The following is a 22,500-nucleotide window of genomic DNA, read 5'->3' as shown; positions in this document are numbered from 1 at the left end:
TTTTTCTAAGATGATGGATTTCTATTCTACAGTTTAATTTTATATTTCTGGTGACTGATTTCTGGTGTTTATTGAAAATTATTACTTTACATTCTTGTAATCATTTTACTTATTATTAAATGGTTTTCATTACTTTGCATTGTGGCTGGACATTCAGTGTGTTCTTTAGAGATTAGAGAGCGTTTATACCCATTTGATATTCTCAAGGTCATCCTGAATGCCTGGCTATGTCTGGTCATAGCTACCATTTATTTTGGTATTTAATTTTTAATAACTGATCACCCTTTGAAGGGCATGTAGACCTGTCTGACTCTGGTGGCAGCATTTACTATTTGTACTGGGGAGGGAACACAGTTGTAAATCTGTGTCAGGCTTCCTACACGTGCTTGTGTGTGTAAGATTTAAATTTATTTTGTGTGTGAGTGAGTCAGACGTCTTAAACATTAAACATGCACATTGCTCTGAAGTCTATAATAGTCCAGTCTCACGAAATAGAGCATGTTTCTATTGTGTTCTTAAGGGAAATTGTGGAATTTTACTCTTGTGCGCGCTATGCTCTGGTGTTTTCCGTGAATCTTCCACACTGGAGTCAGTGGTGAAGAATGAGGATCCTTAATTACTGACCCGGGGTTTTAAGTGGGGGACGTCACATTTATTGTTGGCAGTCCGGTGAGATATTAGCTGGACTTCACATTTAATTGTTGCCAGCTTAGTGGGATTTTTAATTGAATTTCAGTAGCCTGTGGGTATTTGTCATTAAGGTATGCACTCTTGACAGCCACAAGGTAAACATTCAGAATTTCAACCCACCACAGTTTTATTTATTTATTTAGTTAGTTAGAAAGTCAAGGATAGCAGGCAAGGATATCAGCAGAAGATTTTAGCAAGCTGACAAATATCCAGTTGGCTAAGGAGTGTGAAGCCAGAGGACTGGTGCATGCCAACCTAGCCAAAGAAGCAATGATTTCAGCCTTGGTTGCAGCCATAGTTCAGACCACCCATTTGGAGGATACCCAGTTTGGTGTTGGTGATGTGTAGCCTGCCGAGATGGGACAGTCCACAACTTCTTCGGAGGACCTGAGAATCCATATGGAGTTGGAAAGACTGCACCTGGAAGCCCAACGTCTGGAGGCTGAGGAGAGAAGGTGACATCTTGAACAGGAATCAGCAGAGAGACTGAGGCATTTACAAGCCATGGACAACGAGAGACAGCACCAGCATGAAATGGAGCTTTACACTCTTCAAGAGGGTCATGGAGGAAATGGGGAAGGGAATAACTGGACTCCAGAAGCTGTAAAGGTCAGTAAACGTTTTCCTCACTACAGTGACGGGGATGACTTTGATAGTTTTATTCATATCTTGAGAGGTATGTAGACAATATGATATTGACCATGGGCTTTAGGTTTGGCTCATAACTCCCTTACTCCATGGTAAAGCTGTTCGGGCTGTAGCAAAGTTAAATGATGTAGACTTTTTGAATTATGACAAAATGAAATGTTGCTTGTTTGATTGTTTCACACTTGCACCTGAGACATACAGAAAAAAGTTTTGTGAACATAGATGCAAGGCAGTTGAATGTGTATGTGATTATATTGTTGACTGGAGTACTTACTTTCACAGATGGCTGAAGGGGTGTCAGGTCACCACTTCTGAGGGACTGGCAGACCTTTTGATGAGGGAACAAGCCCTCAGTACTTTGCCTGATTACATGAGAGTCTGGTTAGCAGATGGTGAGTGTAACTCTGCAGAGGAGTTGAGAAAAGGAGACCTCTACTTGGCAAGCACAGCATGACTCCATAAGAAAGGGATACCCAGTGGATATAAGGAAACGCTTGAGGGCAGTCTAAACTACTACAACACAGTACACCAGTAAAGGGGGAAACTACTAATCCAAGTGCATGATTAGGGATTAGATGTTTTAAGTGTAACCAGAGGGGACACACAGCAGCCAAATGTCCATTGAGGCAAGATGAGAAAGAGAAGATGAGGGAGCCAGTAAGTGTGGATGACAAACTGCCAGGGGTAAGTTGCGTAAAAACAACTAGGATGCGAAGTTATCACCAAAATGTATATCCTTTCTTAATAGATGGTAAGCAGGTTACTGCTAAGAGACACAGCCCTTGATATAACCATTGTGAGACCTGTAGCGGTTAGAGAAGAGCAGTACTTGCTTGGGCAATTCACTCCAGTCAGAGTGTTGGGAGGGACCCCATTCCAAATACCTTTGGCTAGAGTTCATCTTGACTGGGAGGGTGGAAGAAGAAGCAAGCAAGTAGATGTGTTTGAGGATATTCTTGCAGATTTCCTGACAGGGAATGACTCTGATGATGTAGTACATTGTGTACATGCAGTGACATGCAGTCAGGCTTGGAGAATGGCATGCAAATCTGGTAGTCTGGGAGAGACCCAGAAAGGTCTCATACCTGAAGCTGGGACTGGTGTGGTGGCTATTTTAAAGAAGGTGCTATCTGGTAACAGTAAGTCTGAATGTGAGCCCCAGCTGCTGGTGGGTACTGATGTTCCCTTACGCACGGTGACTGCGAGGACAGAGGTGAATGGTGGTACCCAGAGTGACAGCGAGGCGCAGCTGTCAGAAGTGACTAGGCTGGGGAAGGTCATGAAGGTAGAACTGAGACAGGCTCAACTTACAGATCCGACATTACAAAGCTTGATGGAGATGTCTAATGAGGCACCTGAGGCTCAAGGAAGAGAGGAGTCTTTCTACTGGAATAAAGGTTTGTTGTACAGAGAGTAGACTCCTGGAGGTGGGCTAGAAGGTGAAGTAATATGGCAGTTGGTAGTGCCTAGAGCTTACTGTCTGCCACTTTTAGCCATAGCACATGACATTTCTTTCTCAGGTCATACGGGCATAAGATGTACTAAGAGACGTATTATGCAAAACTTCTATTGACCTGGGATTGTGAAGGATGTGGTAGGATATTGTATGACTTGTGAAGCATGCCAGAAAGTTGGTAAAGCAGGGGACAAGGCTAAGACTCAGTTAATGCCTTTGCCTGTTATCGAAAAGCCATTTCAGAGAGTGGCCCTGGATATTGTGGGACCCGTGAGTACTCCAAGTTCTACAGGAAAGAAATACGTCTTGGTGGTAGACTATGCTACCAGATATCCTGAAGTGGTGGCTCTGTTATCTACTGAGGCAGAGAAGGTGGCAATGCTTTACTAGAAATCTTCAGCAGAGTAGGTTTTCCATGGGACTGAGGTACCAACTTCATGTCAGACCTACTGACTTGTCTGTGGAAGCGTTGTGGGGTGAAAAATCTAACAACCACAAAATACCTTCCCCAAACTAATGGCCTTGTGGAGAGGTTAAACTCTACATTGAAGACTATGCTACAGGCATTTGCAGAGCATTTTAAAAGGAAGTGGGACAAGTATTTGCCCTATCTGTTATTTGTGTACAGGGAGGTACCGCAGGAATCTACGTGTTTTTCACCCTTTGAGTTGTTATAAGGGCACAAGCTAAGGGGGCTTTTAGATTTAATTTGAGACGTGTGGAATGGTGAAAGTGAATCTCATAAGGAGTCTGGTGTGGCTTATGTTCTCAACTTTCAGACAAGACTTAAGGAGCTCATGGGTTTAACTCAAGAAAACCAAGCAGTGGCGCAACAACAAAAGAAGGTGGGGTATGACAGGAATTCTCAAGCCCGGGGGTGTGCTGAGGGACAGAAGGTGATGGTACTTGTTCCTGTTAGACATAGGTTCATAGGTAGGTACTAGGCTATCGGCCCTAGGGCCCATACAAGCCTAGCCAAAAAATGCATCCTGGCTTTCGCCACCCAAGAAAATTATTTTCCTGTGCCCCTGTCGAGCAGAGCCACAGAAGTGATCCCCAGGGTGAATTTCCCATTTCCCATCCAATCATCAAGATTTTACTTGAAGAGTGCTGATGAGGAGCTCTGTTTGACATAGATAGGTAGTCTGTTCCAGAGTATGGGAAGTCTCTGGGACAGGAATCTATCCCTCCAGCATGTTCTGTTTATTGTGGTGACAAGGTTAAGGTCCCTAGAGCGTGTAGCTCGGAGGGATTGGGATTTCTTTAAGTGAAGCATGTCCAACAGCTCTGGGTTTGACATAGCTTTGTATGTTAGGCAGAGATCGCCCCTGAGTAGGCGATATGCGATGGAGTAAGGCTGTAGTTTTTTGAGACGGTCTGCATAGGGCATATGTTTGAGGCCAGTAATCCTCTTTGTGAGGTATTTCTGTGGTCTTTACAGTTGTTGTAGATGTCTTGTGAGGTACACACCAAAAGGGCGTTGTACTCAATAATGGGTCTAATGAGTGATGAGTAGAGGGGAACAATGACCTCTTTTTTTCTGGATGAGAATCCTTTTGTGATGAGATGAGCCACGTAGAAGGATTTCCTGACCACTGTGGCGATGTGATTATCAAAGGAGAGACTACTGTCCACCTGTGTCCCAAGGTCTCTTATCACATTTTCGGCATTAAGTAGACTACCAGCTATGTGGTAGTTCATGGGTACAGAGTTTTTACCAAAGGGGATGACAATACACTTTTTGGCATTGAGCTTCAGGCCATGGCTTTGACACCAGGTATCTGTCTCACTGAGGCCCTTTTGTAGTTTGTCCACATCGTTAGGAGTTTCGATTAGGCTCCTAGTTTGTAGTCATCTGCAAACTTTGTTAGCCAAAGACCTTCTGTGTTGGCCTGCACTTCAGAGAAGTAGATACCAAACAGGAGAGGACCCAGGACTGAACCCTGTGGTACTCCACTTGTCACTGGTCTGATGTCGGATTTGGAATCCACTACTTTCACAGTGTGGGTTCTGTCCGTGAGCCAGTTGGCAACCCATCTTGTGACATAGGGATTTATACCTAGCTTAGTGAGCTTATCTATAATTCCAGAGTGGGGGATGGTGTCGAAAGCCTTGGCAAGATCGAGATAAGCTGTGTGAACCATTTTACCCTGATCTATGGCTTTGGTGACTGCTTCAAAGAAGTCACTCAGGTTTAGGAGACATGATCTGCCTTTTACAAATCCAAACTGTGTAGGGTCCAGAGTTTGGAGATTACCAATGTCTTTGTTTATGAGTTCCATGATGATACGTTCCATGGCCTTGCAGACCAGGCTCGTCAGGCTAATGGGGCGGTAGTTCCCGGGGTCCGTCGTGGCTCCCCCTTTGTGGAGTGGGATAACTGTCGCGGTGCACCATTCAGTGGGTACAAAGCCTGAGGTGAGGATATGATTGAACATGGTACTTAGGTAGGGTGCCAGTTCATTCTGTAGTTCGTGTAGAACGCAGCCTGGGATATTGTCAGGTCCCATGGATGCTGTGTTCTTGGCTTTGGAGAGTGTTTTTTTTTACCTGTGCAGCCGTGATTATAGGAACTTTGCATTCTTCAGGTATAGAGATGGGCCCTCTAGGGGGTGAGAGGGGGGTAAAGTTAGCACTGAACCTATCTGCTAGGATGTTGGCAATATCAGTTGGTTCTGTATATTTAGTGCCATTATGCTGTAACTCAGAGCAGATCTGAGTGTTCCCATTTAGATTCTTGACATAATTATAGAATGCTTTGTGGTTGTCTTTAGTCAGTGGCAATTTTGTTTTCGTAACTAGCTTTGGAGGATTTTATGAGGGATCTCAGCTTCTTACTGAGATTGACCAGGGAGTTCCTCCAGTCATGGGATTTTACTCTTTTTTTGCAACAGTTTCTTTCTTCTGTTGTAGAGTTTGTTTATGGCAGAGGTCCACCAGATTGGCTTCCTTTTTTTAGAGGATAACATCTTGGTTCTATTAGGGATAGCATGATCCATACACTCGTGTAAGTGCTTATAAAGTGCATTTGTGTAGGACTCGGCAGTCATACCTCTCTCTATTGTCCGTCTGCATGGGTGTCATGAAGTTTTCCACTTCTGTCTTAAGAAGTGTGAAGTTGGCTTTTGAGAATTTTTTTACGATGGTTTCCCTAATTGGGGCTGGGGGTGGGATGTGGATGTCTAGGCTGATTAGCTTGTGGTTGGATCTGACCAACGAGGAATTGACCTCTGGTGTGTAACACCGGTTTCCCATGTTGGTCTAGGATATTGCTGCCCCTGGTGGGGGTGTGAATAAGTTGATCCAAGGCGTTGGAATTTATGAATACTAGAAAACGTTGAGCAAAAGAGTAGGTACATGAATAGTTTTCACAGTTAATGGTGGGGTAGTTGAAATCGCCCATTATATGGGTGTTGGGTTGTACCCTAATACTTTCCAGTGTATCAAGAAATGAGGAGTGTGAATCCTGGGGCATGGTGGGGGGTCTGTAGCAAGCTACAATTTGGATTGCGGTCTTGCCCAGAGTTAGTTGCACTTGGATAATCTCGGATGCATTATGCTGTGCAACTAGCCTGGAGGTGTGGATATCCTTAATGAATATGGACACGCCTCCGCCTTTAGTGCTTCTTTCTGGGTTAGGTGGCCGAAAGGTGTGGTATGAATTGAAGCCTGGTAATGCAGGGGTGCTCTCTGGAGCTTTGAACCAGGTCTCTGTCACTGCACAGATGTCAATGTTCTCCATTTTAAAGAGTACCTCGAGTGAGTGCATTTTGAGGTTTAGACTTCTAGCATTGAGTAGCATTACCCTCAGATTTTGCTTGCTTGTACCTGTTACGGTGGTGAATTTGTCATTTGAACCTTGCCTAAAAAAGGCACTATAGGGGTTGCAAGAGTCTTAGCTAGTATCCAGAATCCTAAGGGCGACAGGTGCAGGCCATCTCTGGCAAAGCATTGTGGACTGTCAATCATGTCGTCCAAGGCAGACAAATACTGGATCCCCTTAGAATGACACCAGAAGCTTAGCCAATTGTTGAAGTCAATCATTTTGTCCTTGTACTGTGATATCATTCTGGGTGATGGCAGGATGCTACTCAGGGTTAGGGTCATACCTGCCTGGGATACAAGATCGGAGAGCTCCTCCATGTCTCTTTTCATGTAGTCCAGGGAGGTACGTCTCAGGTCATTCACACCAACATGGACAATGACAGTGTCATATTTGTACTTATTGTGGAGTGACCTGAGTGCATGCGTTATGTGGTGGATCCTGGCACCTGACAGGCAGCTGACAGTAACTTTCTCCTTGTTTAGTCTAGTGAGTGGATGACTATAGAGTCACCTATGACTAGAGTGTTGGGTACATTGTTATGCCTTATGGGCTGTGGTTGAGTGGCACACTGAGTTTGTGGGCTATGTGTCATTTGGGTTGTGTTAGGTTACAAGCAGCTTGGAAGGGACCCTTTGAGGTGGTGAGGAAAATCAATGATGTGAACTACATGGTAAATTTGGTAAGCAGGAGACAAGGGCACAAACTGTACCGAGTGAATACGATGACCTTATGACAGGGAGGCCCTAGTACTGAGCATTCATACTGGATGGCAGGATGAGTCTGAAAGGAATATGGTAACTGATCTTTTGGGTGAGGTAGGATTGACATTTCTGTGGGACAGATCGCCAAAACACAGCAGTTAACTCCTAATCAAGTCTGGGAGATAAAAATGGTATTGCAGGAATTTGGGGATATGTTCACAAGGAAACCTGGGTGTACTGACTTGGTTAGCAGCATGTGGACAAAGGACCCCAAAAACCTACTAAGCAGGTTCCTTATAGAGTACGTGAAAGAGTGAAGCAGACTCTGAAAGAAGAAATAAGGGAAATGCCAGAAATGGGCGTAATTCAAGAGTCTGACAGTCCTTGGGCTTCCCCAGTAGTGCTACTACCAAAGAAGGATCGTAGTGTGAGATTCTGTGTACACTACCGGAAATTAAACAGTTGCACAAAGTCAGATGCATACCCCATGCCAAGAACAAATGAAGCCCTAAAACAGCTGCATGGGGCTAAATATCTGACCACTACTGATTTAACTAAGGGATTCTATCAGGTACCTTTGACTTCTGCTGCTAGACGAAGGTTAGCTTTTGTAACCCCTTATGGATTGTATTAATTTACCAGGATGCCTTTTGGAATGAAAATTGCTCCAGCAACTTCCAGAGGTTGGTAGACTGTATCTTGGTAGGAGCAGGGGAATATGCTCTGGCATACTTGGATGACATCACTGTTTACAGCCATTCCTGGCAGGAACATCTCCATCATGTTAGGGAGGTCTTGGATAGAGCAAGTAGAGCAGGATTAACCACTAAACCCAGTAAGTGTCAAGTAGATATGGCAGAGGTCACTTACTTAGGACACAGAGTGGGAAGTGGTAAAATTAAGCCAGAACCTGTCAAGGTGAAAACTATTCAAGAGTGGCCAGTTCCTGTAAGGACAGTGGGGTACTATAGGAAAATTGTGCCCAATTACAGTACCATAGCTGGACCCATTACTGACCTAACTAGGAAGAATAAACTGGACAAGGTAGTGTGGACCACAGATTGTGAACAGGCATTTCATAAACTTAAAAGAGATTTTGGGAGGACCCTCTGTGATAGCCAACCCAAATTCCAATAAAGAATTTATTGTATAGGTAGATGCTTCAAATTATGGGGTGGGGGCTGTACTTAGCCAAGTTTCCGCAGAAGAAGAAGAGCACCTAATGGTATATCTGACCCGTACACTCCAACCTAAAGAAGAGTGTTATGCAGCCATGGAGAATGTTTGGTCATAGTGTGATGGGAGAAAATTCACTGTAAACCACAAAAACAAACACAAACTGACCTGCAAATCCCCAAATGAAGAAAACTAACGACTCCAAGCCAAAACTGAGGTAAAGTTAGTGCTTTTGTTTACTTAATTTAGCAAATGTCTTCAGACAAACAAGTTGAAACAACAAATCACTTAAATAGGCAACCATCAATGACATCATCAAATATGAGTCAACAATCCACCCACATTTAAAGCGAAATACCCAAATTTGTATAAAAAATTAAATACATTTAAATATAAAAACATAATATGCAAAAAACACAAAATACACAAAATACATTGCCAAAGCACCATTGGATATGAAAAATTTGTAAAAAAAAAAAAAAAAAAACGAACATAGGAAAAAAATATATATGTATATTAAATAATGTAAACACACACGCACACACATATTATATATATATATATATATATATATATATATATATATAAATAAATATATAATCACACATTTATACATATGTGCACAAAATTTTATATATATATATATACATATATATATATATATATATATATATATATATATATATATATATATATATGTGTGTGTGTGTGTGTGTGTGTATCACACTCCATCCATACAAACGTACACACATTCACACAGTACAATACAATATAAAGAACAATATACACAATTAATCAGGGGGCCCCATATTACCTAGCCAAAGATTTCAGCTTGAGAATACATTTAATGGATAGACTATCATTGAGTCCCGGGGGAGCATGTGCGTTAAGTCTAACCTGCCAGGCTAATTCTTTCTCATCAAGTCTCAACGATAATGGTCCCCCCATCATCCAAGCCAACCTTATCTATAACCATAAACAAAAATTCATGAGTAGGGTTAATTTTCACATGCCTAGCCAGGGCATTATTTAAATTCAATTTCCCAATACTATACACATGTTCATAGATCCTATTTTTCAGGGGTCTCTCTGTCCTACCGATATAAAATGCTGGATAATTTTGTCAAGTACCCAAGTAAACAACCCCCTTTGAATCACAATTAAACCTTTCTTTTACAGAATAACGTTGGTTACATACCATGAAGGTTTTAGCAGTTTTAATATGTTTACAAAAACGGCAACATCCACATTTAAACATACCAGGATGAGGGAAATGGTGGAAGGACATACAGACTTCCACTATTGCTTTCAAATTCCAGCCCTTCCTAAAAACCACCTTGGGCTCTCCCTGTGGTGCCACCTTTGTAATACTGTGATGGCATACTGGGAGAAAAATTTTCTATTCAGGGATGTAACCTTCCAACATAGGATGGTCTGGTACACCCGTTATTTGGATGATATTTTTATCATTTGGAAAAGTGACAAGCCCATGGCATCAGCCTTTGTTGAGCATATCACGACATTTACCAATTTTCTGGAGTTCACTTGGGATTTCCAAAATGATAAAATAGCTTACTTGGACGTTGAACGTTAATGATAGATCTAATGGGATATTTCTTTCTAAGATTTTTAGGAAATCTACCTATTTCAATGCCTTCTTACACTACACCAGTTCCCACCCCTTTTATCAGAAAAGGGTGGTTGTCAAGGGTCAACTAGTTAGGGCAGCCAGAATGGTGTCCCTTGATTCTGAGTTCCAGGTTGAGTGTAACCTTTTGAAGGATATGTTCATCAAGAGGGGTTACCCCCAAGGGACTTGTTAACCAGTTGATTAGAGAGGTGCATACGAAAAGGAATGATGGGTTCTTTAGACCACTTCTGTTTGGGGCCCAGGGTGGACATCAACGACATGTAGGTGAGACACTACCAAAGTTTTTCTGGTTGTATTGTCAGCCAACCAGGGGAGGATCCTTTGATTCCTCATGAGGGGCATACCATCCCAGTCACTTCAGCTACTTTAGCTGATTTCTCAGTGAATGTGAGGTCCCCACGATCACAGGTGGGTGTTGGTATTAACCTTGGGTTTATTACTACTTTTTCATTGGATGCGCCCCTAATTAGATCTATTTTAATTAAGAATTGGTGCTTCTTACACGAGGATACGACCATTAGAGATAGAGTGGGGGATGAGCCCAAGGTGTTTTTTAGGAAGGGCTGGAATTTGAAAGCAATCATGGAAGTCAGTAGGTCCTTCCACCATTTCCCTCATCCTGGTATGTTTAAATCTGGATGTTGCCATTTTTGTACACATATTAAAACTGCTAATACCTTCATGGTATGTAACCAATTTTATTCTGTCAAAGAAAGGTTTAACTGTGATTCAAAGGGGGTTGTTTACTTGCGTACTTACGAAAATTGTCCAGCATTTTATATCGGTAGGACAGAGGGACCCCTGAAAAATAGGATCTATGAACATGTGTATAAGTACTGGGAAATTGAATTTAAATAATGCCCTGGCTAGGCATGTGAAAATTACCCCAATCCATGAATTTTTGTTTATGGCTATAAATAAGGTTGGCTTGGATTATAAGGAGGACCATTATCGTTGAGACTTTATGAGAAAGAATTAGCCTGGCAGCTTAGACTTAACGCACATGCTCCCCCTGGGACTCTATCCATTAAATGTATTCTCAAGCTGAAATCTTTGGCTAAGTAATATGGGGCCCCCGTTTAATCATGTATGTTGTTCTTTATATTTTATTGTACTGTGTGAATGTATGCATGTTTGTATGGATGGAGTGTGATACACACATATATATATAATTTTGCGTACATAAGTATAAATGTGTGATTATTTATTTATTTATTTATATATATATGTTTTGCTTTGTTGGTTTTTTTTTTACAAATTTTTCATATCCGATGGTGCTTTGGCAATGTATTTTGTGTGTTTTGCATATTATGTTTTTATATATAAATGTATTTAATTTTTTATACAAATATGGGTATTTAGCTTTAAATGTGGGTGGATTGTAGACTCATATTTGACGATGTCATTGATGGTTGCTTATTTAAGTGATTTGTTGTTTTAACTTGTTTGTCTGAAGAAGTTTGCTAAATTAAGTAAACGAAAGTGCTAACTTTACCTCACTTGTGGCTTGGAGTCATTTGTTTTCTTCATTTGGGGATTTGCAGAAAATTCACTGTACCCACAGATCATAACCCTTTAACTTGGCTTAATAGGGTCACTAAGCAAAATGCCAAGTTAACGAGGTGGAGTCTAGGATTGCAAGTATATGACATGACCATACAACATTGCAGTTGGGTTAATAATGCTAATGCAGACGGACTGTCCAAGAGAGGAGTGGGTTAATATTCCCAAGTAGACCCATTTTTCTCAAGTGCTAGTTTTCAAGTGTGACTTGAAAATCGTTCTCGAGTCATAAGGAGGGAGGGCGAGGGGAATGTGAAGAAAATGAAAACACTACCATCTGTGTTAGCATGTCTGTCAGATTTGTGTATACTCTCAGATTGACTTGTATTGTGTGCCAGCATGTCTAATTGTGAAAATGCAAATAGTTTTTTTAAAATGTTGAGTATTTCCTGGTTTATGCAAATGTTTAAATAATCTGTCAGTGTTTTGATATATTTCTAATTGCAGGGAGATTCTGAAGTACAAACTGTCTGCGGAGAATCAGCTGAATAGCGGGTGATGTCATTAGAATCTATTTATTTGAATAGCTGATTGACAGGAAAAATAACTTTTTCAAACAGCTGTCTGTTATTTGAAAAATAATTCAGTTGTTGAGCAGTTAGTGAAGAGCTGCAGTCAGTTACAGTGCTGTGCAGTCATACCCAGGAAGAAAAACTCACCACAAACTGTAAGCCCACCTTTGCTTTGCAGTTATGTTTTAGATTAGATCAGGGACAGTACTCTCTAGTTAGATTAGGAAAGTTTAGTTAAGTTTTTTTCTAAGCTGATGGACTTCTATCCTACATTTTAATTTTATATTTCAGGTAATTGAATTCTGGTGTTTATTGAAAATTATTAATTTACATACTTGTAATCATTTTACTTATTAAATGTTTTTCATTATGTTACATCGTGGCTGGCCAATCAGTGTGTTCTTTAGAAAATAGTTAAGTGTTTACACCTGTTTTGAGATTCCCTAGGTCACCTCAAATGCCTGGCTGCTTCTGGTCATAGCTGTCATTTATTTTGATATTTAATTTTTAATAATTGATCTCCCTTTGAAGGGCATGTAGACCTCTCTGACTCTGGTGGCATCATTTGCCATTTGTATTGGGGAGGGGACACAGCTGGCAATCTGTGTCAGACTTCCCATAACTGTTTGAATGTGTGAGATTTAAATTTATTTTGAGTGTGAGTCAGAGGTCTTAAAGTGGAACACATTGTCCTGAAGTGTATAATAAGGGATTACATTTGGGGTGGACAGAGGTATATAGTCCAGTGTCATGAAATACAGCACGTGCCAATTGTGCTATTAAGAGAAATTGTGGAATTTTACTCTTGTGTGCTCTGTGCTCTGGTGTTTTCTGTGACACTCCCACACTAGAGTCACTGGTGAGGATTGATGCTCCTTAATTACTGATCGTGTTTTAAGTGGGGAATGTCACAATTATTGTTGGCAGTCCAGTGGGATATTAGCTAGAAGTTACACAAGTAAAAGAGCAGAATCTTTAGGGAAAGCATCCAGAAAGAAAGGATCTTTAGAAAGTTATTGAAAAAGGAGACGTCTAGGACAGGTCTCCAAGACCCTTCTTTTCATGAAAACAGAAACATTCTGGAGTAAAAACTGTGTTCCTCTTTGGGATTCTGGAAAGGGTCAGATGCTGCCCAGATCCAACAGATCCTACATAACCATAGAAAATTGCAGAAGTTGGTCTGGAGTAGGTTGAGGAAGACCTGCGGGGGGGGGGGGCTCCATACCATAAAATAACTGCTACAGATAATGGACAGAACCCAAGAGTCTGAAGTAATCTGTTGCCACACAGGGAGAGGCAGGGAATACTTTACAGACAAGGGAATCTGGCTGAGGAGAAGAACAGAAAATATGTCAGATGGAGGCAGTTTTCCCTTGAAATGGGGACTTTTGAGCTTTAGAAGTCTGGGTGGGTATTCAGAAAAAATGTACTTGGGAACCCTTTTCCCTTTAGAAGGCTGACGAGGCTGCCTAAGAACAAAGGAAGACTTAGAAGGATAATTTCTCTGAAATTGTGGATATGTGAGAAACAAAAATTTGTTTAAGATTCTGCATAATTTTATCTTTGTCTTGTAGCATCTTAAGCCAGCAGCAGCCATACCAAAGAGATTCTGGTTGTCTACAGGAGCATCTAAGAGCTTGGCCTCAAAAATCATCAGATAAAGTCTAGAGATAAAGCTAAGAGTACCTCCTCATAACTAAACCAGAAGCAGCAGCTCTAGAAGATGCATCAGATGTGTCATAACTACATTTGATAGAGTGATGGCGACCTGTGAAATAGAGCTCAATAAGGAAAGGGCAGCAGTCTTACCTTCAGAGTCAGGAAGGTCTGACAAGAGCCCCTCCCCCACTCCCAAGTTGAGAAAAAAGGGCCAAAATATACTTGGTCATATGCATCTGTGATGGTCCTAAAGGTCAGAGTAGAAAAAGTAGTAACTTTTTTCCACAGCCTCTCCATAGCCCAACTGTCTTTATCAGAAGGGAGAAGTTTGGAAGAGGGAAAAAGCTTGGATGGCTTGTCAGCAGAGACAGAGACCACAGCATGGTCTGGAGGAGGACACTTGTAAAGGTACTTAAAGGCTGCAGGCATCTTATAAAAACAATCTAGCTTTTTAGGAGTTGGAGGCTGAGAATCAGGAGACAAAAAGGCAGCTGCAAATGTATACAACAATGTATCCAACATAGGGAGAACAGCAGAAGGTTTTGGAGATTCTATTTGCAATAGTTCATAATACCTAACATGTCAGAGACTTGGGAGCAATCCCACCTAAAATGCTCCATCATATGAACCACAGTGTCCCCAAAGGACAATTTCTCAAAGGCAAAATCAGGACTCAAGGAAACTTTGTCTTCAGACCCACAGTCTAAAGGTGAGGTAATTTGAGAGGAGTAGGCTAATGATTCATCTCCTGAATCCACCTCTTCATCCAAAGAATCAGATTCCCTAGTCCTTTTGGCTGCAGTAGATGACCAAGGAGAAACAGGAAAATATAACCTCTGAGGTGGTTTTAAGGCAATTAGCGCATTGAACAAATCCTGGGTAAATTCCTGCCATTCCCTCTGAGGATCCTTTGCAGTGGGAGAAAGGTGTTTACTTTTCTGCTTCTTCTTTAGTGGGTTGTCAGCTTCGACCAACAAGGCTCAGTGCCATGCCTAGACTCAATAAGGGTACCAGTAACTTCTTCCTAACAAGAATGTAGAGAATGCCCCTAGGCCCTTTGGAAATAATCAGCCGTAGAGCACCCCCCCCTCCACATACATGATGAACATCTGGACATGTGATAAGTTGGTTCCAAGCTGGCCTCCAACAGGGTCAGGGTAGAGGAAACTGGTGTTGGCACTGAATTGATTTCAGACTTCATCCACCTCAAGAGACAGATGTCAAGTGGCAGCAGAGTCAGACTGAGACTTTTTGGTCTTCCGTTTAAGAGATGACTGTACCTCAGAGTGGACAGATTAAGCCATGGCACCCTTGGTCAAATGTTTGAGACATTGGTTCTCAAGATAAATGGATAAAGAAGACAGACGGCTATGAAGATTTTTGGGAATGAAAGCCTGACAAATGGTACACTGGGTATGATCAAGTGAAGCACCTAGGCAGAATAAATACTTTTTATGATGGTCTTTACGGAGAGTCTGCCTCCTACACTGACATTTTCCCTTTCTGGATGACATGAACCCTAAGAACACAAAGACAAGAAGGAATACCAACAGGACAATTATCTATAACTGATTTGGTAGAAACCAGCTCAGCAGAGGGTGTTCAGACTGACTTTTAACTGTGGCATTAAAAGTGGCAGCAAAGAAGTTCAGAGTATGGATCATGTCTGCATCACCTTTATGCCCTACACCTACACTGGGAGTATACGTCTGACTTAAGATGCTAGAAGGATGTAAAAGCTTTGGTACACTGGCCTGATGTTGAGCTATCCTTGGCAGGAGATCCCACATGTTATGAATACTGCAACAGGGAAAAGGAATGGCATCCTCCAATCAGCCTGATGAACTGGTTCAAAACAGTGTTAATTTTTCCAAAACAAAATTAAGATCCCAATGAGGAGTCAACTACTCTATAGGAGAATGGATCTACAGAACTCCTTTCAAAAGAATGCTTCACTTGTGATTCGGTCAAAGGGTGCAGGGTTTATGGGCAGACAAGATGATATGGCCAAAAGACAAATCTTGATAAAACAGTTTGAAAGGTTAGAGGATAACAACACGCACAAATAATGTAGAACCAGAAGTGTCCTGGCCTTAAAATGGTTCTGGTTCTTTCTATGGCACCAACTAGAAAATCTTCTCCACTTACCCGTACATGATTTCCTAGAAGTAATCTTTTAGCCTTTTTTTGCATGTGCTGTACATCCCAAGAAAGTAGGTGCCTAAATGGTAGTAAAGTTCTATCATTCAGACAGCCAATTTCAGATTGAGGCATATCAAACAACCCTTCTTGCATGAGTAAGTGTGAGGAGTAATTGCTGATGGCCATTTTGAAAAGAAGGGAGAACCCCTATTACCTGGGTCAAAGGGGGGGGGGGTCACCACAATTATTTTTGAAGAGGCCTTCTGAATTTTTTAAATAACTTTGGATATTAGTAGAGAGGGAGGAAGACATACAGGAACATTTCCATCCCAGGCAATGAAAAAGCATCTGTTTTCCATGTATACTGCAAGGAATCTTAGAGCAGAATATTTTTATTTAAAGGTTGTAAATGGAGGCAAACAAATCTATTTCAGGAGTTCCCACATGTGGATCAGTGGCTGGAAGACCCCTGGATTCAGTTCCCATTCATAACAGTCTGTCCTGCTTAGCTTCTCTGCAACAATGTTTTGCTCTGGCAGAATGTCAGAAGTCGTGGAGTAACGTTGAGCTTAGTTGCTAAATGCCTAGCTACTATGGCTAGTCTGCTCAGAGGGTAAGTTCTGCAACCCCCTAGTTTGTTTATGTACAGTATCACTGTGGTGTTGTCTGCGATTACCTGCAGAGGTCCTAAACAAGTTTTCCACAAAAAAGTTGTAAAAGAAGGAAAATAAGTTTCTTGATAAACTAGTCTTTTGACAGTCAATTAAAACTTGTATTTTGTAATCTCTAGCAAAAAAAAAAAAACACACACACTTTTCTTTAAAATAAACAGATTTGTTTTAAAAGATTTTTTTGTGGAAAGTTTTCCCTAGAAGGGTACTTTACTGCACAGCTTTAAAGAAGGACTAGCTAAGCATCGATACTCTGAAGTCTGCAAGAGGAGCGGAATTCCAATGGCAAGCAAGTTCTGAATGAGTTGGTGCCCAACCAGTTTCCTTTATATGGCTCTCCTTGAGTTACCAATGGCTTGCGCATGTGGAAGATACTGTAAAGTTTTAGATACTGGCTAGCTATTATATCCTGTACACCCATACAGCTTAGGTTACTGCAACAGTGAGCTAAAGATGAACACAGACCGGCTTATGTTATGTCCTGAGAACATGGAAATTAAAGTCTTCTTTCTAAACTGTCTGTTGAAGTGTGAGTAAGAAGAAGATTTTTGAACTATTTAAGTGGGCTGCTAACAGCTCTCCTTCTAAAAGATCCGAGTCTAATTAATTTCTATAAAAATCAACTGATCCAGCTTCTCTATCAGCCAAGTTCGTCTTACTGCTCAAAACATCTGTTAACTAATTTTGTAAGTCTGGAATGCAAATTACTATTAGAAGAAAGTTGTGTTGCAAAGCCCATTTCCAAATTCAGGCTACTGTTCTTGATAGCCGAAAATATCTGGATACTCTTTGTTTGTTTATATACCATGTCACTGTAGCGCAGTCTGCAGATTTGAAGATGGCAGGACTAAAAGTTGTTCTGAAAGACTATTAGGGCTCTGCAGAGTGCCTTCATCCCCTTTCAATTTATATAAAGTGACTTTGTCCAATGAGACAATTTGCCTTGGACTTCTAAGTTGTTAAATGGGTTCTTTAAAAGCATAATCTGAAGACGCAGTAGTCACATAATTAAATGAAGGTAGCAATGTTATTCCCAGAGATAAAGTTTCTACATCTGCCACTCCACAATAAGAATTCCTTTTTTTTTACGTCATATGAGACATGAAGCATCATAACTAATTGTTCTGTAGACTGGTTCCAAAAACTTATGAGATGCCATATGCAATCTTGTTTGAGATACAAGTAGAAAGGATAGCAACGTGTATTACAGGGTTCACAGAAACAGTGATGCTGTGATGGCTTGCTGCTAAGAAGACTATATCAGGATCAACTGAATCTCTGTTCACTTCTCCTGGGTTGGGAAGACTTTTATTAGCAATGAATACATGACTGCTCCTAGGAAGATTACTAATACTGCAGGGGTCAAAAATGATTTCCTGCACTTTAATGCCATCTTCTGAAATTGGAGCAATACACTAGTTTCATTTATGTTCTGTGCCAACAGATCCTTTGTTTGTGTCACTATTTTGTTCTGAGATATGTCAGCACTGAAAATAAATATGCGGTAAATACCTTGTGTACCAAAGAAAGCCCAAATACAGTGGTAAAAAAAATGAAAAATAATATGAGCTATCTGGTATGTGGGAAGGTCTCATGTAATGTGAAGATCCAGTGTAGTCAAGTAAGAGCTCTACTCTATAAAATAAAGGAAGCAGTCTCCAGCACCACCATTCTGAATGATTCTGTCTTTATAAACTTGCTGAGAGCTAAAATCCAAACCTGGTTATACCATCTTCAGAGCCCGCTTCAAGGTCCCACTTTTCAAATAAAGCACATGCAAATGCAACACTACATGTCATATCACATAACCTAACAATCCACTGCATCTTTCCACCTCTAACTTTAACCACATGACAAATCACCCTTCACTTCAGCTGACTCAGATCCTACAATTATATCTTTCTTTCCTATTACAGCTTACTATGAATTTCTTCCTTCCTTATGGCTCTCTCTCTCTTTATATATATATATATATATATATATATATATGTATACAGAGACACACACACATATGCATAGTCTTCTGCTATTTAACTTTTAGCTTTACAGCAAACCATTTAAGCGTGTTATAGTACATGTGTTGAAGTCTTTCTACTGTAACCATTTGCTTATTATACATACCATCTTGTTACTTGCTACTTGTTTTAATCAACCTAGGGCTGGGCCTGAAATTGGTCACATTTGATCAGTGCTCTGCTCTGGTAAATAAAAATAAAATCAATATAACAAAGTGATGTTTTTTAAACAGACTGGAATACAAATCTTGATCTCTCTAACCGCAATAAACCATTTGAATTGTTTTCCCTATACACAGTTAATCCAGCTTCTGAAAAGGCTTGATATATTTAATGAGAAGGAATATTTTCAGCAAGTTGTCCTTGTGGTTTCTGAACAAATTTCATTGCATACTCTGCTGAATTATTTATGACATTCGTTTATCCATATTTATCAACTGCAGGTTGAAAGGTGATTCTGAAACTTTCTCCCTAGGAGGAGTGAGGAAGGGAGAATGGGAAAATGGATCTCTGTCTAGATCTACCTTTTATAGACAAATTGAGTTGTAAATTGTTTTCCTTTCTACTGATTCCACTGATTAAACTACTGAAAATAGTTAATTTCGTACAAAAGGGTTTCTTATTCATAGCGACATACTTCTGATACTGAGGAGGAGGTATATACACACTTGCTTTAACAGAACCTTGTTTTGTTCTTCATTTATAGACCAACAATATCACATGCTGGTAGTTCAAATAAGAATTCTTAGGTTGTTGAGAGCAATGCAGTCTTGCTCTAACGTTCTCACTATTAGAGTATCTTCTGAGCCAAATGATTCCTCTAAAGGCAACTCCCGACACAGTAGCTTTTTAAAGGGCATCATATGCACATTTTAAATCTGAAACTCCAGTTTTGTCAAATATCTAGTAACAACTCAGTTTCATTGATTGCAAGCAATATTGTTGGAAACAGAGTGTAAATGTTCCTGAAGTTGCCTGAAGATGGAACTTTGGTAAAAATCCATGTGATCCAAATAGTTCAGTGCATTAACCACCAAGGTACCTGTATATGTTTTTTTCCCTTTACAACTGTATTCATCTGTAATGTAGAATCCTTATCAAAAAGTAAAGAAGCCAAGTGACAACTTTTCCCTATTGGTTTGATTTTGGCAGAATCTTATAAATCCTGCCTTTCTAATGGCATTCAGATTACAATGACTAAACTAATCTAAAAGGTGAAAGAAGCCACAATTGGGTCTATGCTGATCTATCCACAGGAAGAAGTACTCATTTTTATATTAGCGCAATCTACATACCTCTCCCATCACCTCTGACTACCATGTAACCAGTACTAAAATAAATATCTGATAAGGATACCCCACAACACAATAATACTTGAGGATTTCAATATAAATGCCTTAGGCCAGTGCTTCTACTATTTAAATAAGATACTCTAACAAGGTTCTGACAAATAGTGCCATAATCAGCAAGGACGAACCTATAAACAGGAAACAGTACTACCCAGGATCCTATCTTAACTACCATTAAGCAGAGATGATTTCAGGATAACATAATCCTTAACCATCTAAGTAACCACTGCCCTGTACCTTCACACTGGTCTTTCAAAACACACAAGATGCCTGCTCAAACAATTAAAATCAGACCTATTTCTGAAACAAAGCAGGATGTTTTGAACTCTCATCTGCAAATAACTGTCTGCGCACTATTATACCATTCTGCAGACCCTATGTTAGGCCTAAATGACTTCAACAACTAGCTTAGTTCAATATAAGTCACTATCATCCATGAACTGCAGATGGCTCAGAGATCAGAGTACTCCACAGGATAACTAGTAAGTTTAAAAATATATAATGCATCTCAGGCATAGTGCCTGGAATTACTGGAAACAAAATCCCGCCAAAATGCAATTACATGAAAATTAACCTAGAGCACAGGGAAGCCACTAATGACCATTTATCCATCACCCCGATTCTCAAATTGAAAGAGGCAGACCCAAAAAGGGCAGAGATAACCAAATGAGTTATTATTTTATTCAGTATTTTATTTAATATTGTGTACGCATATATGTGACGACCCCTAACCGGGAAAAGCCAAAAGACACAACAACAACAACATTGTGTACGCATATTTATTTGTATTATATATTTTTAAATGGACATACAATTATGTATTAATCAATATGCCTCAATACAAGGTTTTTATTGTAGTAAACTGTGTATATTAACATTGATCTATTTATTTATATGTAGCATTTCCAGGTGTGTATATATATATATATATATATATATATATAGGGAACTTGAACTTTAAACACTGATGACTAATTAATTAGCTTTGTATAACAACCAATGAGCTGAGTTCCCTTGGATGGAGAGGTATATTTACATGATTTTAAGCTTTTCTGTATTGATTCTGATGAAGTCTCTGGTCATGAGATGAAAGCGCTTAATCCTTGAATTGCACTATATTTTGTGAATAAACTTATGAAGCGAATTGCTGTGGACTGGATTTTCTAATTTGTGAACACAGTGGGGACAGCCTCTATTGGAAGACAGCCTAGTTTTTGGTATAGTGGTGAATTGTTTTTCTTCTTTGATTCTGAGCCACTAGAGCTGCCACTAACTCAGCTAAATCAACCTTCCACAGACTAAGGCAAAACTCCTGCTCCCTCCCCCCCCCCGTCCAAAGTAATTTTGTAAGAAAATAAAGAATGTATCAGGTTCCATTGCAAATGCCTTTCACCCCTTATCAGACACAGCTACTAATGATAACTTAACCTTTGCTAAGAGATACAGGCAATTCCTTTCTACATCCATTGAAATATAACAAATAATTTCCCAAATCAATCTCTCTCACAGCAACTAATAAATGATTGAAATGACCCACAACTTTATCCTTTGGCTGGTTACTCCCTTCCCTTCTACTTTAAGTTAAAGCTAAAGTGATGGAGAAAGTATTATTCATACTAAACCTAAACAAAATCCTTTGGAGCCAGATGTACTGGGTCTATATTACATCATCGACCGCTTAGGTTGTCGAATGCCTAAATGCTGACACCTAAACATCGACAACTTAAAATCGCGAACGTCCGTTTCCGCACAGGGAAACAATGTTGTTGGCCAAAGTAAAAAAAAAAATGTAAACAGAAATCGAGTGTGGGGGCTTCATCCCCCACCCCCCCCAACTAAATATACCAACTCTGAGATTGCTCTACGTTGTAAACAGCAAAACTATTCAACCAATGACCCTAGTGACTGCCACTTACAAATAAATAAAAAAAGAAACCACTGTTTGCAGCTCAAACTCTCTGAAAATGACGTGTTTATTAATAAAATTTAAAAGTATTCATTAAGCACTTTCATCCCCTCAAAACGGGAACTTCATCTGAATACATGCCTTCTACAAAATTCAGTATATATAGCCCTTTGTCATGATGACATTACACACACATAAATACATTTGAAGACACCATCACCATGTCAGTACAAAAGTGTTTAAAAACATTTAAAATAATCCCCAACCCATGCTAAAAAAGTCTAACATAATCTTTTATCCCTGGCTCTTTTTACTAGCAGGGGTTTAACAGAAATAACTTAGTTTAGCCCAAACCCTTGACCTGCCTGCAGCTTAATTTGCCACTTTACTTTTTTTTCTTCAATCAAGTTTCTATAATCCCCCCTCCAGAGTTAACTGCAACTTTCTCTAAAATACCAAAGTGGAACCCTTGAAAATTCTTACAAACTAACAAATGTCTAAACAATGCATTACTATTGTTTCTTGTAGATATCTG

The 22,500-nt window shown here is 40.1% G+C and overlaps 1 protein-coding gene across 1 annotated transcript in view; it reads right to left on the bottom strand.

The window, feature by feature from the left end:
• TTC26 (tetratricopeptide repeat domain 26) overlaps positions 1-22,500 on the bottom strand; it is a 2,373,990-nt gene that overhangs the window by 1,070,179 nt on the left and 1,281,311 nt on the right. The window lies entirely within an intron of this gene.

Source organism: Protopterus annectens, chromosome 1.part1 (genome assembly GCF_019279795.1).
Source record: "Protopterus annectens isolate FY-2018-M chromosome 1.part1, PAN1.0, whole genome shotgun sequence".
Lineage (NCBI taxonomy): Eukaryota > Metazoa > Chordata > Ceratodontiformes > Protopteridae > Protopterus > Protopterus annectens.
The sequence above is the reverse complement of the archived record's forward strand: the minus strand, read 5'-3'. Positions and strand labels throughout refer to the sequence as shown.